Here is a 12,263-nt window from a genome sequence, read left to right on the forward strand (position 1 = left end):
GGCTCCAGGTCTTTGCATATTTCATTTAAATACTTTGCTTTTTCTTCTTGAGCTGCCCTTTGGAATTTTCTGTTTCGTTCCTTTACTTTCTCATTTCTTTCTTTTGCATTAACGTCTCTACATTCAAGAACAAATTTCAGAGTCTCTTCTGACATTCATTTTTGTCTTTTCTTTCTTCCGTGTCTTTTAAATGACCTTTTGCTTTCTTCATGTATGATTTTTTTGATGTAATTCTATAACTTGATTAGTGTTTGATCATTAGTGTCTAATGATAGCTGGCATTGTTTGAAGAGCACTGGGTGCCCAGCACAGTGCTAAGTACTTTCACATGCTTTAATCCCTATTCCCTTGAAACATTGTCAGTAGGATGACAAGGCTGAATTTTCCATGTTATAGATAAGGAAATTGAGGCTTAGAGAAAAGTAATGTATCCAAGGATACCTAGTTAATAAGTGGTGGAGTCAATAATTTCACAAGAGACTAAGGCATAAAAGTAAAATTTTACTAAAGTACAATGAAGGTTGGGGCTTTCAAGATGTCAGTGTACTTGTATTCTCTGGTAGGCAGAGACTCTCCTTCTTGACAAGCTAGCTGGGAAGCCTACTAGTAGACTTTTCTTATGGAGTTTAGTCTCAGAATAAGGAAATGTCTATGTGGTTTAAATGGTTAATGTTGTCTGTTGTTGTTATGTGCCGTGGAGTCAGTTCTGATTCATAGTAACCCTGTACAGGATTTCCAAGGCTGTAAATCCTTATGGGAGCAGAAAGCCTCATCTTTCTCCTGCGGAACAGCTGGTAGTTTTGAACTGCTGATCATGAGATTAACAGCCCGATTTGTAACCGCTAAACTACTAGAGCTCCTACTTCCTAAAGTGGCCGTACTTGTCTAGTGCCTCTTTAAATGGCCATATAGGGATATACTTGCCAGGTGTGTCATTCCTTCATTTAGCCCTGAAGAGCGTCTTCTCCCCTGCACAAGGCTCAGAAGGATTACTCTGATTCTCTATGTTCTTATACGTCTATTGATTATCTTTTAAAAGTACACAGCCCTCAAAACTGGAGTCCTTTTTCTTTCTATTGGAAAATTGTTTTATTGACGTATAACTAATGTACAATAAATTGCATATATTTTTAAAGTACAATAAAGTTTTTTGTGCATTTTCCACTTATAATACAGTGCTAATAAAATGCAGTGTTACTTCTTTCCCCTATGCTCATAACTGCATATTCAAGTATTGAGAATGCCCAGAAAGTTAGTACAGCAGTTGTAATTTTTTTAAAAAGTGTTATTGAATGTGCTACAAATTTGGGTCCTTCAGTGTTTTACTGTGGAGCAGTGCTAAAGTATCTATACTTAGCTACTGGCTTAATCAACCTCCTCAATGGTCGGTCCAAAAGAGGCACCAACAGATGGAGGCACTCTACCACCAGGGAAGCCCCCAGGCCGACTTTCTCCAGCTCTTTCTGTTGATGTTCAAATTCCTCTTTCTCTGTAGTCTGATTCTTATCAAGCTTGTTGATAAATTTCATTACATTTATCAAGCGTCTTCTGTTTGTCTTCATCATTGTTCCTGCCTTGAAGTATTTCATCTTCAACTGTTGTGTTCATGTTAAGTGCATAGGATTCAAGTGAATTTTTAGAGGGCACCTTATCCCACTGTTTCTCATTCTCAACTTAATACATCTCAGCTTCCTGAACAATCCATTCAATGTCTTCTTTACTCAAGTGGCCTTGTCATTAGTGATGGTAATCTTGTTCTCTTTTACAGTACATAGCAGAAACATTGAGGATACCACTGGTATCAATACTGAAAGTGACTTCAGTCTGAGGATCACCATGGGGTGCAGGAGGTTAGACAGTAAGTTCATATTTGCCAAGCAGATTGTTATCCTTGGTCATGACATGTTCACCTTCATAAACCTGACAACCTGGCTGGTTGTCATAGTAAGTTGTGAAGTCTGTGTCTGCTTGGTAGGAATGGTCGTATTGCACTTGATGTGGACAGCCATGACTCCAACAGTAGTTTCACTACCAAAGGAAAGAGGTGTGACATCCAGAAGCAGCAAATCTTGAACATTTTCAGACTTGTCTCCAGATAAGATGGCTGCCTGGACAGCTGTACTGTAAGCAACAGCCTCATCAGGGCTGATACTCTTGTTCAATTCTTTGCCATTGAAGAAATCTTGAAATAGTTTCTGAATCTTGGGAATATGGGTAGAGCCACCCACCAAGACAATGTCATTGATCGATGACATGTCTAGCTTGGCATCCCTAAGGGCTTTCTCCACAGGATCCAGGATGCCATGGAATAGGTCAGCATTCAGTTCTTCAAATCAGGTCTGGGTAATGGAGGTATAGAAGTCAATATCTTCATACAGAGACTCAGTCTCAATATTGGCCTGGGTGCTAGAAGACAGTGTGCTTGCACATTCACAAGTAGTGTGGAGGTGGTGGACAGCCCTCTTAGTCTCACTAATATCCTTCATATGCTTGCACGTAAACTCATTAATAAAATGATTAACCATTCAGTTGTCAAAGCCCATTCCAACTAAGTGGGTGTCTCCAGCTGTAGATTTGACCTCAAAGATTCTATCTTCAATAGTGAGGCTTGACACATCAAAAGTGCCTTCTCCTAAGTCAAAGATCAGTGTATTTCTTTTAGTACCAACCTTTTTCTTAGCCATAGATAATAGTAGCAACAGTTGATTCATTGATGATTCTGGGTACACTGAGGCTGACAATGGTTCTAGCATCTTTGGTGACCTGATGCTAGCAGTCGTTAAAGTAGCCTGGCACAGTGACAACAGCATTGGAAACAGTCTTTTCAAGGTAGGCTTCTGGCCTTCATCTTTGTTAGAACAATAGAGGACAATTCCTCTGGATAGAAATTATTGGTCTCTCCCTTACATTCTACTTGGAACTTGGGCCTGCCTGCATCATTCACCACCATGAATGGCTAGTGCTTCACATGAGAGTGGGCAACACCATCATCAAATCTATTCCCAATCAAACGTTTGGTGACAAAAACATTGTTAGTGGGGTTCATGACAACTTGATTCTTTGCACCATCACCAATCAATCATTTGATGTCAATAAGATTGAAATAGCCTGGGGTGGCTCAGTTGCCCTGATTTTTTACAATAATCTTCACTTTCCCATGCTGAAAGACATCCACACAGGAGTAGGTGGTACCAAGATCAATGTCAACTGCAGGTCCCTTAGATATGATTGCTCAGCTGAGTTCCCAATTAGGTAAAGAAAAGCAGACCTCAAGGCCTTCACCATGCAAAATGAGCAAAGTACAGTAAGTTTTGGCAAAAGTATGAGCTCATGAAACCATCACCACAGTCAAGATAAGAAACAACACCCAACTCCCCCTAAACATTTTCTCAGACTTTTCTGTAATCTGCTTTCCTTCCCTGCCATGGAATTTACTTTCTGTCACTGTACATTAATTGGCATTTCCTAACATTTCATATAAAAAGAATCATAAAATGTCTTAGGTTCCTCGTGCTGTTCTAAAGCAAATACCGTAAGTGGATGGCTTTAAAAAACAGAAATGTATTTTTCTCACAGTTCTGGAGGCCAATCAGGGCCTTGCTGGCTGTGTTCATTTCTTCCTTGTCAGTTGCTCTAGGTGTTCATTTGTCCATAGATGATCCTCACATGGCATTTGTCTTAAGTGATTGGATAAAGACATTGTGATATAATTATACAATTGAATACTACTGAGTAATATAAAAAGATGAAATATTGTTACATTTAACATGGATGAATCTAAAAATAATGATGCTGAGTGAAAGAAACTAGACTATAAAGAGTACATTGTATATGATATTGAACAGTGTGTCCCCAAAACATGTGTTGGAATCCTAACCTTTATACTTCTGGAGGTAATTTTGTTTGGAAATAGGGTTTCCTTTGCTGTGTTAATATGGATATATATATGTGTGTATATAATATATATATATATATATATATATATATATATATATATATATATATATATATATATATATATATATATATATCCTGTGTCCTAAACCTAATCACTTCCAAGTTACAAAAAAGGGTGGATTATATACAAAGATATATACACAAAAAGACAGAAATCAGAATCTTTTAAAGATTGATTATCTCCACCTTGAAATGCTTTGTGTGGAATTTATGGTTATCAACATGTGCTACGGTTTCCTTGAGTTTTCAATTCCTGATACATATTGCAGCAGTGAGCTCTAGTGAGGGGTGATGATGGTGGAGAAGAGAAGTGAGTGGTTCAGTTTGATGGTGTGGGCAGCATGAGACTCCCACTGCATTATCCTGACCTGGTGAGTGAATTAGTATCATTCCTTAAATCTTATACCCATCAAATAAACATTATTTTTATTGAGAAGTGTCATGGTTTTTAAATTTTCCATGAATTCAGCAGAACATGAGATTTCTCAGTCCTCAAGACTTTATGCCTGTTCTCCCTGACCAAAGCCAGCTTCCAGCCCCCAGCCTGTGGATTTGTGTGGCACTGGTCTGCAGAGACACAAGGAATCTTTGGAATCCCAACTATAGATTATATATATAAATGATTTATCATGTGAAGCAAGTAGATGCCGTGCACACACATTGCTTAAATCCACATACCTACTTCCAGTAAGTCTATTTTGACAATAAAATGTCAAGATGACCGGGTATTCTGAATACTATCAAGCCCATTGTTGCTGTTGCTAAGTGCCTTTGAGTCGGTTCCCACTCATAACCCATAGTTAATCACAAATTCTTCCATCTGTTGCAAGTGTCTTCCCTGTTCTTATCCATAAGCTTGCAGGACTTTGAAGGCAAATTTATGGCATTAGAGGTTCCAACAAGGCTGACTGTCTTCTGAGCATTTTCTTTCCCAATGAGGAAGCTAGGTGAACATATAACTGCCCTGGTGGACAACTTGATGGGTCATGTCACTTTCTGAAAAAACAAGGAGCTGTTTATAAGAACTTTTCCCTGGCAGGAAGGAGCAGAGCCCATTTCTTCCATGGTAGGTGATAACAAAAAGAAGCTATTCTCCGTTAATCTCCTCCTCCAGCCCCTACACACACATACACACACACACACATACACACACCTCCAATGGAAACCTAATCAAGATTAGCCTTGCACCTAAACAGGTCTTGCGTTGTTGTTTTTTTTTCCTATTTCTGGGTAATGTTGTTTCTTATAAACTCTTCAAGTACTTCATTATCTGCTTATTTTCTCTTTGGTTTGCCCCTTTCCTGGACAACAATGACACTGGCATTGTTTAAAATTTAAAAACATCTCCTCTTCCCCATCCCTTCATGTTAGACTTGACTTTCTCCTAAACTAACCTCTGTGATAGCAAATTAAGTTGAATGTAAGGAGCTCTGGTAGCGTAGTGGTTACAAATCAGGCTGCTAATCTCAAGGTCAGCAGTTCAAAACTACCAGCTGTTCCACCAGAGAAAGATGAGGCTTTCTGCTCCCATAAAGATTTAAAGCTTCGGGAACGCTGAATAGGGTAACTATGAGTCAGAACCAACTTCACGGCATATAACAACAACAACAACAACATATTAAATATACCACCAATCAGAACTTATCATGAGAATCCTTTCATTTATTATTTTTGTTTTCAGTTAAGTGGAGTGGTAAGTGGGTAGAATTCAGAAAATTGAAGATTATGGTCTCAATTCTCCAAGTCAAGAAGAGGGAGAAAGGCAGCTGCACTGAGAGGGTACACCTTCAGCCATTTCTATGTTAGCATGGTCTACGGTAAGGTGCCTTATAATAAATAAACAGCCCTCAGCTTATACATGTCTGTACGTTTGTTTTACACTGGTGGCTTTCATGCAATTGTGAAGCTGGCAGCTATGCCACCAGTAATTTAAATACCAGCAAGGACACCATGACATGATGAACAAGTTTCAGCAGAGCTTGCAAAATAAGGAAGAAAGGTTTAGCAATCTGCTGAAACTCAGCCACTGAAACCTTTATGGATCATAACAAAACACTGTACTAACTTGTTTGCTTTGAACATACCATCAGGAGGAATCAATTGCTGGAGGACATCATGTTTGGGGAAGCACCGGGATAGCGAGGGGCACAAAGACCCTCAAAGACATGGAATGAGACAGTGGCTACAACAGTGGACTTGAGCATGCCTGGAATTGTGATATGTTGCTGGACTGGGTAGTGTTTCATTCTGTTCTTTGTAAGGTCACTGGAAGCTGGAGTTGACTGCATGTCAGCTATCTACCTATTTTATCTATTCTGTATGTAGGCTTCGAGACAGACCCACCTGTAACACTTACAAGATCCAAGCGAAAAGTACTAAATGTAGGCTCATATAATACATATTTATAGATATAAACTATAAAGTCAACAAGGATAAATGAAATGTGCTAAGTATCTACACTGACAAATTATACCTTAGAAATCATCTGGAAGGAAGGACAGATTTATGTTTAGGATTCTTAGACTCTGTAGAGTTCAGTTTGGAATGTGGTAGCATAAAGACCTTGGGAAAGACTGGCCCTGGACTGTGACCAGTATTCTTTTTCTTTCTACTCTTGACTCTGATTTGTATTGCAAGGGTCCTAGTGAGTATTCAGGTGAATTCAGTAATCTGTATATACAAGCCCTAGTCAGTCTCCACTGTCAAATTTCTCTCCTCTCCTCCACTTAAAGCATGGGTTCTGGGAATACGCTCCAAATTTATTGGGCAGGGAACTGTATGGGTCTAGGGAATCTAGTCTCTGGGTGGTGCAAAAAGTTAACTTGCTTGGCTGCTAAATAAAAAGTTGAAGGTTTGAGTCCTTCCAGAGACACCTCAGAAGAAAGGTCTGGGTAATGCACTTCTGAAAAATTAGTCATTGACAACACTATGGAGCACACAGTTCTACATGAATTGAAACCAACTCTATAGTAAATGGTTACTTGTTAGCTAACCTTCTTGTGGTTTCGATAGATGGGGCAGGGCATCTAGCTAAACAGGGACTCAGTTTATTTCTTTGTCCTCAGGAACTTCTTTCTTTGTAGGAAAGGGAAGAGTGTGTGTGAAGGATTGGAGCAGAGTGGTCCAACTGGAACAGAGTCTTCTGACTCACTGTGAGTTTATATAGGGTTTCCGAGGTGTGACTAGTGAGTTTGAACCAATGATCTTGTGGGCAACTGTCCGGTGCTTATCTTACAGAGCAACACTAGAAACCTAGGACAGATGCACCTTATTTGGGCATCAAAGGGTAATATAATATCAGGAATTCAGTAGAAATTTGAGCAGAGGAATTGATGTGATGCCATATTTTGACTTCGAGGATATTCTTATCTTATTTTTCATAGTGTGGTTGCTTAGTGCTGTAAAGCCTGTTCCTACCCATAGTGAGCCCATATACAGTTTCTGAGGAGCAGCTGGTGAGCTTGAACTGCCAACCTTGCAGTTCAAACGGCTTTGCAGTGTGACACATTAACCCACAGGACCACAGGTACTTTCTATTATTATAAGCAATGTTGTTGCTGTTGTTAACTGCCCTCGAGTCAGTTCCGTCTCATGGTAGTGGTGGTTATGTGCCATGGAGTCGGTTCCGACTCAGAGCCACCCTGTATAGGGTTTTCGAGGCTGTAAATCTTTACGGGAGCAGAAAGCCTCATCTTTCTCCAGTGGAACAGCTGGTAGTTTCGAACTGCTGACCTTGAGGTTTGCAGTCCGACTGGTAACCACTACGCTGCTAGGGGCACCTTGTTCCGACGCATATCGACCCTTTATAGGGTTTCTGACGAGCAGCTAGTGAGCTTGACCGCCGACCTGGTGGTTCAAACTGACCTTGCAATCTAGCTTATTAACCCGCAGTGCCACAGCAGGACTCACATTGTAAGCAATAACCATTTTATTAATTTAATAGGCATTATTAAGTTTGAACAGCAAGGTCGGCAGTTCAAGCTCACCAGCTGCCATTTCAAAACCCTATACAGGGTCGATATGGGTTGGAACCGACTCGATGGCACTTAAAAACAATAACATGCATTAATAAGCATTATAAACTCTCAAAATTTCTCATAAATCATTCAAACTTCTGCTGTGTAAGCTAGATAATTAATCCACTAACTCTTTAGCATCAACTCCTCTTCTGTATCTATTAAATGTAGTCCCTATCACAAATAACACCTGTAAGTATATATACACACATACATAAATATGCACTGAATGTCAGAGGCAAACTGTAACCTAAAGTGAGCTGAACTTCAGAATACATCTTAGAAAATACTTGTGGCTGGAAGTGCTTTGAAGAAACCTTGTGTTGACTACCAACCCTTTGCATAGACTGAGGTCTAGAGAGGGAAATGATTTGCCCATGGTTTGTTTGTTGATTGTCACTTCAGAGGAGCTGAGTGTTCACTGTCAAAACAGGAATGTTGCAATCACTGGAAGGGTTAATTCTGGGAGTGAGAAAGAAAGCAGCTAGGTGTCCCTCTAATAATAGCTAAGTAGCTATGGGTCGGACCCGACTCGATGGCACTTAACAACAACAACAACAACAAAGAGTGATCTAAGGAGTCCTGGAAAGAGCTCTGGTAGCGTAGTGGTTACGAATCGGGCTGCGAGCCACAAGGTCAGCAGTTCGAAACTACCAGCTGTTCCACGGGAGAAAGATGAGGCTTTCTGCTCCAGTAAAGATTTACAGCCTCGGAAACCCTGTACAAGGTCGCTATGAGTCGGAACCTACTCCACGGCACATAACAACAACAAGGAATCTTGGGGTGGCGCTGTGGGCTAATGTGTCAAACTGCAAAGATGTTTGAACTGCAAGGTTGATGGTTCAAGCTGCTCCATGGAAACCCTGTACAGGGTCGCTATGGGTCAGAATCGACTCGACAGCCCTCAACAACAACAACATGGAGTCCTGGTGTGGCGTTGCAGGTTAATGTGCTGGACTGCAAGGTCGGTTTGAACTGTAAGGTTGGTGGTTCAAGCTCACCAGCCACTCCTCAGAAACCTTATACAGGGTTGCTCAAGGGCACTTAACAATAACAACAGTTTAATGGTATAGCGTTGTAGGAAAAGCAACACAATTAAGAAATTAACTTTTTCCTATTTGTTTCACCAAACTTCTGTGTACTATTGAGGGAAGGTTGTTGTTGTTGTTGTTATGTGCCATGGAGTCGCTTCCGACTCATAGCGACACTGTACAGGGTTTCCAAGGCTGTAAATCTTTGCGGGAGCAGAAAGCCTCATTTTTCTCCTGCAGAACAGCTAGTAGATTGATATTGCTGACATTGCAGTTCACAGCCGGATTTGTAACCAGAGCTCCTTCTTGAGGGAAAGGTAACTACTGTTAAATACTTTCTTCACTCGACTGCAGAGAGATAAGAAAGGCTAGTTGTGTTAAGAACTAAACCCAAGAGATTTTTTCTTTCTTTCTTTTTCTTCTTCTTTTTAAAAATCAGGACTATAGAGGTAAAGTTTACTTGAATTTAGATGCACTAATTTTAAGAGTACAGTATGATGAATTTGGACAAATGTTTAAAGCCACAATCAGTACATAAAATCCATTTGCATTGTGTTGATACTTATAGTGAACCTGCCATTTTATAGCCCAAAATGTTCTCTCCTGCCCTACTGTTGTCAGTCCCTGAATCTACTTCCAGTATCAGTTAAGTGATCAAGTTTTTGCCACTATTCTTGCCTTTCTTTTCTAGAGTTTTATATTAATGGAATTATACAGTATATAGAATTTTGTGTATGGCTTCTTTCTCTTGGCAAAATGCTTCTGAGATTCATCAATGTTGTTGCATATAATTGAAGTTCCTTCTTTTGAATGTCTCATGTTGTTGTTGTTGTTATGTGCCGTGGAGTCGGTTTCAACTCATAGCGACCCTACACAGGGTTTCCAAGGCTGTAAATCTTTACGGGAGCAGAAAGCCTCATCTTTCTCCCACGGAACCGCTGTTAGTTTCAAACTGCTGACCTTGTGGCTCGCAACCCAATTCGTAACCACTACACTACCAGAGCTTCTAAGTATTTAATTAAATGCACATACTACAATTTGTTTATTCATGCATTCAAGTTTGGACATTTGGAATTTTGAAAGTTTATGACAGAAAGCAAGAACTATGTGGGGACCATGTCTGACTGCCCCTAGCTTCACAAGGGAAAAGAAAATCAAACTCGAAATCTGTCCAAGACTGATTCCTATGAAGTGAAGGTCAGACGTGCCTCCACCCAACACCCTTCTTTACCCTATTCTGACACCAGCCTTCCTTCCCACAGCAGTCTGTTCTTCACATCTGGGTTCGATGATCCGTTGCAATGGCCACACAGAGCTCATACCAATACTCATGATTATGAGGTTAATTAGGCAAAAGTCAGGATCAAATCTAACTTAGGATGCAGCAGTTCTCCAGTCAGGATCACCTGTAGATTGCATCTGGCCTCAGAAACTTCATGGAAGTGAGGGTTTACAACACATTGCATAATTACATGGATCATAGCTGATCAGATCAGTTCAGATCATGGGGTGACTGCATCATGATATGTCTTGTAATGGAGCTAATAATAGCTTAACTTCTAAACTACTGAGAATCTTGACTCAGCAAAATAGACAAAAACCTCTAACTATCACAGTACCCACTGAATTACATTTGCAACTTTGTTATAAATTAAATCATTAATTTATATGTCATTCCATTGCCTTCGTACCTGCCTGGTTTCTACTGAATATATTTTGAGTACATTTCTGGTCTCTATTTTGTTGTATTAATCTATATATTTAGTTCTATGACAATACCATATTATCCTGATTACTGTAGCTTTATAGCAAGTTTTGAAATCAATTAGTATAAGCTATCAACATTTTTATTCAAAATTATTGTAGCTATGAAAGATCTTTTCCATATGTCCACTTACATTTTAGAATCACCTTGTCATTATCTACAAAGACACATGCTGTGCTTTCTATTAGAAATGCATTAAATCTAAAGTAATGTGAGCAGAATTTATATCTTAATGGTATGAGTGAGTCTTCCAATCCTTGAAAAGAGCATGCCATCTCATCAATTTAGGTGTCTTTTAATTTCTCTCGGTAACATTTTATAATTTACCATGCACAGATTTGTACATTTTTGTGATGAAATGTATCTGTAATTATTGTATGCTTTTGTATTCTATTGTAAAAGTTATTTTCTTTAAACATCAATTTACAAATGCTTACTGCTAGCATGTAGAAATAAATTTAACTTTTATATCCTGATTTTGTTATCTTGAGACTTTGTTAAAATCAGTTATTAGTTCTAGTAGTTTTTATTAACATGAGTTAGGATTTTCTACTCAAAAAATCATCTCATTTCCAAGACAACAGTTTTGTTTTTTTCCTTTCCAGTCTGTACTCTAATACATTGGTTAGTTTGTTTTTTCTTATTCTATTGCTATGGCAAAGACCTTCAATACAAAGCAGAAACAGAAATAATAAGAACCATCATTTTTGTGTTTTTCTTGATCTTTAGGTAAACTGTTCAATTTTCAATCATTAACTATGATGTTAGATTTAGAGATGTGTGTTGTTGCTGAAAATACCTATTAAGGAAGTTCTCTTCTACTCTGAGTTTGCTGATAAATTTTCTCATGAGTGGGCACTGAATTTTGACATTTTTTTCTCTTCCTAAATTATGATTATTACATGTTTTGCCTTCAGATTGTTAATTTGTTAAATCAGTCTTGCATTCATGGAAGAAAATTCACTTATTAATGATGTAGTATACATTTTATATGTATTTTTTGATAGACTTACTGAACTTTGTTAAACATTTCTATGTCTGTAATTATGAAGTATATTCTTGTATAGTTTTTTTTTCTTTTCAATTTAAGGTTTTTATTATGGATTGAGTGAAAGTTTACAGGGCACATCATCAGTTTAACATTCAACAATTCATCTAACTTGTTTTATTACATTGATTAGAATCCCCTCCATATACCATCAGTTAAAAGTATTTCTCTATATCTACTTTAGCCTTTTAAAAAACACACAAACAAAAAAACCCACTCAGGCATATATAATAATTTACATCTCTCCCAAGAGCACATTCTGCAAGTCTGCTCCTGGCCACCAGTTCATAGTCCTTCTCTTCTTAGTTGATGAATCTAGAGTCCTTAACTGCTCCCCCTCTCCATGCCCCCATCTCTGCCTCCATCTCTGGCGCTGCTGCTTCTCTGGATAAGGTCTCGCATTCTGTTTGTGCGTTCCTCTCCTGATGGTCCTAGGGTCCTCTGTT

At 38.9% G+C, this 12,263-nt stretch overlaps 1 pseudogene; it reads right to left on the reverse strand.

The window, feature by feature from the left end:
• Nucleotides 1-1,365: 1,365 nt before the first annotated feature.
• Nucleotides 1,366-3,614, reverse strand: LOC102832177 (annotated as a pseudogene).
• Between the last annotated feature and the right edge of the window lie 8,649 nt (nucleotides 3,615-12,263).

The sequence above is a fragment of the Chrysochloris asiatica genome, unplaced genomic scaffold (genome assembly GCF_000296735.1).
Source record: "Chrysochloris asiatica unplaced genomic scaffold, ChrAsi1.0 scaffold00009, whole genome shotgun sequence".
NCBI lineage: Eukaryota > Metazoa > Chordata > Mammalia > Afrosoricida > Chrysochloridae > Chrysochloris > Chrysochloris asiatica.